Raw genomic sequence first — 5,783 nt, forward strand, 5'->3', positions numbered from 1 at the left:
CAAGTAAATTGAAGTGAATCCAATCTCTTTTGATTAAAAAAGTGTTTTTTTTGCCACTTCCATTCACGTTTTCATTTGAATTTCAAATTTTCTTTGGTATCATCAGAGTGACTGAAAATTTAGAGGTTTAGAGACAGAAAACAATAAAATATATGAAAAATGGACCTAACCCCTTTTGACAAATGAGTTCTTCAGGAGAGTTTAGTTGCAAAAGGGGTTAGGTCCACTCCAAGAAAATAATTCTTTTTTAATTCTCCCATATTGCAATATTCTTATGCGAAACTGAATTTTCATGATACCCTACCATGAGAACATGAAATTGGGTATAAAAGATATTTACTTGTCTTCATATTTTTTAAGATATTATTTTCCAAAAAAAGTATGTGTGGACCTAACCCCTTTTGCAACTAAACTGAAATGGACCTAACCCCTTTTGAAAAAAGGTGATTTTTCTTTGCCATATTAGTTCACTTTTTAATAGGAATTTCAACTTTTCTATGGTATCATCTTATATAGCTACTAAAAATCTTTACATTAAGACATAAGAATCAAGTTTGATGAAAAATGGACCTAACCCCTTTTGAAAATGAGCTCTACATATGTAGGAGAAAGGCGGCACAAAAGAATTTTGAGTGGGAAAATGATTAAATGGAAAAAAAATTAGAGTAAGAAATGCTGGAGAATAAAGGGGACAGGAAACGTATTAAACATGATAAATTGGGGCCCGTTTCATCATGAGTTACAAGTATGGTAATTACGATTTAGGGATGGCAAAAGCACTAGAGTAGAGACCTCTTTACCTAATCACGACTCGATCTACCCTTTTCATCTTCCCTTTTGGAATTAGCAAAGGCCTATAAGACGCAATACAAACAATGATTTGTTTATAAGTGATATCGCTTGTGATATCGATACTTTATAGAGCGCAACGTATCGTCTCAGATTTGCGCTTGCTTGATTCGCTGAATCCTTCGCGTCACGAGCGCGTAACAAAATGAATACATTAATGAATTTGCCAAGTTGACCTTTGTCATTGCGCTGATGTGCGTATTGTCTAATACACGTACAAAACCACAGTTGACGTGGGAGCATCGTACGAAATTAATATTAATGAGGGCTTATTTTAGCTTCTAATGGATTAAACAAAATGGCGGTAGCTTCGGGGGCTTGACTAATAAATACGTATAGACTGAAAGGTAGCACCCGCGGAAAAGCCTCATTTAAATAACATTTGCATATAACGTACAGATACTCCATAGAAGCTCCATGGTGATAAGCGTATTTTTTACCACTTTTGGCCACACCCCCTGGGAGACATTTGAACCGAATCCTAAGCCCCCATTTGCATATTGCTAATGAATCATTTATTTTTTCTTTGCGTACTCGCAAGATACTGTGATGTGATTGGATCTTACCTTATGAATAATGTATTTTTCTATTGAAATTCGTACGTCATAATTTGACCCCCATCGTCACTTCCGCTTAATTAAAGGCTGAAAGATGACGTCACCCGCACAGAAGAAGATTATGTCCTTGAAAGATTTTCGGTGAGTACTGTCAGATTAACGCTGAATTTTAATTCATTTACAAAAATAAATCAAAAGATCTAATGTTATATGGAATCTTGAGAAGTCTGGGTACAATATGAATTAATTTGTTTTTATAAAAAGTGAACAATTAGGAAGCAAACGACTTGCGAAAACTCAAAACTATTGCCATCGTCGTGAGCTAAAAATGTAGGCTAGATTACATGTAAATCTCCATCTGCTACCATTTGAGACCTCGTATTAATAATCACGCCAGACTTTTGGGCGAGAGTTTCTCTGAAATTCCGACGCCTACCGGTACCGAGATCTCGGCAGGCATGAAAAGAACTAACCCACGGGGCTCCGGCCCGCGGGCCGAACAACAACAACAACCCCTGGGTTAGGAAAGAACTAGATATAGTCCCTATAACGTTTAGGCTAGACGTTGTCTGGGATCTATCGCGCATCCATATTGACTCTAACTGTTATAGAAGGACATTCACTCCATTAACCCGTTCCCTTCTTTGAATTCACATATCAATAGGACCGGAGCCTAGTCCTTGATTTTTTAATTTTATAAAGATGTTTCATTTCCCAAAGCCAAGGCAAAGTCCAAACTTCTTTCTAGTTCTTTTCATGTTTTTTTTTATTTTTCTAAACTTGAAAGTTAATAATAGGCCTACATAGTACAGGTTTTGGCTAAAGCTAAAAGAAAACTTTTCTACCTCTTATCCTATCTATTATCTAGCTTAGCCTTAGGTTTATAGACCTAGACTAAACTTAGCCTTAGGCCTACAACAAAGCGACCTCCTGTATAATCTATATAGGCCTAGCCCTAGGCCTAGTATTATTTCAGTCACTGAGTCAGGGTCTAAGTTAAGGATTTATTTATTGGAGGTTAGCTTTTGTTTGGCCTAACGTGTAGATTTTCCATCGGGGCATTTGTCGTCAGAGCAAATGTCATGAAACCATTTTAAAAACCCTGGGTCAAGACAGCTTTAGTTTAGATCTAACACTGAAATTTCGCAGAATGGTAGGTTTAACAAAAATGAAATTTAAATCTACTTTTGATGTAGATCTAGATCTACTTACATTTAGTTCCAGATCTATGTACGTCAGAGTCTATGTCTGATTAGATCTAGATATATACGCTATAGTCCAAGTGTTATGTGTGGTTTTTTTTTTTTACAATAGCTTGTATTGCTGACATTTCTGTCTGTGTGTATTGTTCTATTCAACAGACATAGAACATGATGCTGCTTCACATCCTCTTTTAGAGACTCGAGGATTACAAGACCGAATTAAGCTGCAGGACCCTCCTGATTCAAAAAGGTAAAAAAAAACAATAATCATCCTATCTATCAAACTGAATGACTTCATGTATTTACAGACCAAATGACTTTATCAAAAAATGAGTCCAGATGTCAATGATTTCATTGTCCTAAAAGGGTTATATTAAAATCCATTTCAAATTTCAATACCCATGTTCAATAATTTACAAGATAATTGTTTAGTAAACTCTTTTTAGTGTCAATACACAAATCAATTTCTTTGAAAATTTGCTAACTCATAGATTTTGGCATCATTGGCATCTGAAGTCATTAATTTTAGCCATGCCTTATTTCGGTGCAAATCAAAATCTACATCTCTGCAAAGAATACATACTGACTATCTAAATATGAATATGGTATCAAATTATTTGGGAGAATATACTCTTTCTAGTGGTATATAATTATTATGTGTTCATGACATATTTTTACCTTAAATTGGGGTTTTGTGAGGTGTCCTTTTTTTTTGGGGGGGGGGGGGGCTCACATGGTAGACCAAGATCTAAGTTGTATTGACTAAATGAAAATAAAATCAGCTCAGAGACTAGGATGGAGTCGTATTGACAAGCTCCATTTTAATTTTCACCTGTCATGTTTTCAGGGGACAATTAATATCACCTACCGGTAGATCTAGCTTGTCAAAATTAAATAAGAAAATCAGAATATACTAGGCTAAGCAAGTGGAAAATCATATGTTATCAACTTATTTGCTTCCTACCCACTCATGAATCCTTCAATCCACACCAGATTTTGTAAAGGTGACTCATTCGGCTTGTGGTTTCATTAAACTTTTATACATATTTTTTTATTTTTTTTATTTTTTATGATGGCTTGATTGAATTGCTAACATTTCTGTCGTTTTTTTTTTGTTTTTTTTTCAACAGATATGGAACATGACTCTGCTTCACATCCTCTGTTTTAGAGACTCAAGAAATACAAGACAAAATTAAGGGTTTGCTTTTTAATTCCAATAATAATTTTCTGGAGGAAGAATTAGGGAATAATGCATTGACAATATGCCAAACATCCTATATCAAACTGAATTACTGCATGTATTTACAATAGAGTATTGTAACCACTCCCCCCCCCCCCACACTACTGACCAAACAAAACCCATAAACAATTTAAGAGGGATAGGGTTATTTTAGGGGTAATTATACTTGCTTATTGTAGCAGTAGTTTTTACAATTATGGATGTAGATAATGATAATGTTTATAATAATAATACTTAGAATAATAAATTTATTTCAATGACATAACAGGAATGATAAATAAAAATTAAGCAATACAATATGTACAGGTAATTGTGTAACAATTTTGGCAATGAAGAATTTTTAACAAAAATAATGATCAATGAATTCGGGGGGTGGGGGGGGGGGCATGTGACATTGCATCTGTGTTGTGAGGACAGTAGTCTCTTTCACACCATTTCATCTTAAGCAGATGGGAACGAGCTCTGATCAAAATTTGATCTTTAAACTCAAGAGGAAAATAATTGTTACCTGATTTATGTATTTGGAATAAAATGAATTGAAATAATAATTTTGTCATTGTCACTGAATTAACAAGTCTTCTATAATTCTTTTTAGCTGAGAGTTTAGGTGAATCTAGTTATTTGAGGAGACACTGGAAGTACTAGTAGAATTAATGGACGAGCAATAGTGAACAAGCAGCATAAGTTTAAGAGTAATGAGACCTACATTTTGCAGCCATGGATCAAGGGTGGAGGGGGTGGTAGTTGCAGGTTTTCTCTGTAAAAATCACCCCCATTAAAAAACATAACAAATAATATATAAAGATATTTAAAAAAAATGAATAAATTTGAAAATGAAATAGAAAACAATCCTTTTGAGAACCAGGACCTTTAAGGTGGAGGGCAAAAGACCCCCCCCCCCTTAAAGAATTTTTGATCCATGGCTGTTATGTAGATGTGATAGAGAATTTCTAAATATATATTTTTTTTTAATGAGAAAGATACATGGGTGATTTCAAGTTTGCTGTTGAACTTTTGGTGTGGCGTCTTCCAAGTTTTACATCATCACAGCACCAAAATTACAATCAAATTGATTCATAGATTCATCTCACTTGATGTTGAGCTATTAATGTGATTTGGATTATTTTTCTAAACTCACATTAGGTTTTGGAGGAAAGAAGAACTAAATTGTGCTACGAACACCAACGCCAAAGTTGGAATCACCCAGTGTATTTTCTTTTTTTAATGAATTGCGAGAAGAGCTGAGAGGTGGAAAATATAAGAGAAAGAGTTGTGTGTGTGGTTTAATAATGAGAGTGCGATATGGCAAAGAGAGAGCTGAAGAGAGATTAAAAGAATAGATAATGTATTATAATAATAATGTGAAGGGGCATAGGGTGCACAAGAGAGTGGACAGAGCCACTTGACAATTTACCCACAAGGAGAAACCATAAAGGGCCATTTTATTCTTTATTTATTTTGAGAGGCGGGGATAAATGAGGGAGAAACAATTTATAAAGAGTGGGGAAGAGGAATAAGATGAATAGAGATGACTTTTAAAGACAAAGATTAGGCCAATCAGAGTGTGTGTGTGTGGGGGGGGGGCAAAGCCGATCAGTGCGCCCCCCCCCCCAATTTGACAGGCTCAATTAAAAATTGTAATGTAAAGTGTGTCCCCCTTCTGAAAGTGAAGACCCCCCTTTTTTTTTGCTTTTCAAATTTTTCCTTGGGAAAATGTGCCCCCCTTTGGAAAAATCCTAGATCCGCCCTGCCTGAAACTGATGAAGTTTGGTAATGACATGTCACTTATCTGTGCTCTTAAAAAGAGTGAACACAAAGCAATTAGATTACCCCCCCCCCCTGCAAAAAAAAAATTAAATTATCATTATCAATAATTGGAAAGGCTTCGCGTAAAAAAAACACTATTAATTACAGAAAATAAATAGGTTCTAATTA

General features: G+C 35.0%; 1 long non-coding RNA gene across 1 annotated transcript; it reads left to right on the forward strand.

Annotated features, from left to right (window-relative positions):
* Window positions 1-1,317: 1,317 nt before the first annotated feature.
* LOC135156402 (uncharacterized) lies at window positions 1,318-4,396 on the forward strand. Its single transcript, XR_010295529.1, has 3 exons — window positions 1,318-1,547; window positions 2,768-2,858; window positions 3,739-4,396. It is a non-coding gene; the product is annotated as an uncharacterized LOC135156402 (long non-coding RNA).
* Window positions 4,397-5,783: the final 1,387 nt, after the last annotated feature.

The sequence above is a fragment of the Lytechinus pictus genome, chromosome 13 (genome assembly GCF_037042905.1).
Source record: "Lytechinus pictus isolate F3 Inbred chromosome 13, Lp3.0, whole genome shotgun sequence".
Lineage (NCBI taxonomy): Eukaryota > Metazoa > Echinodermata > Echinoidea > Temnopleuroida > Toxopneustidae > Lytechinus > Lytechinus pictus.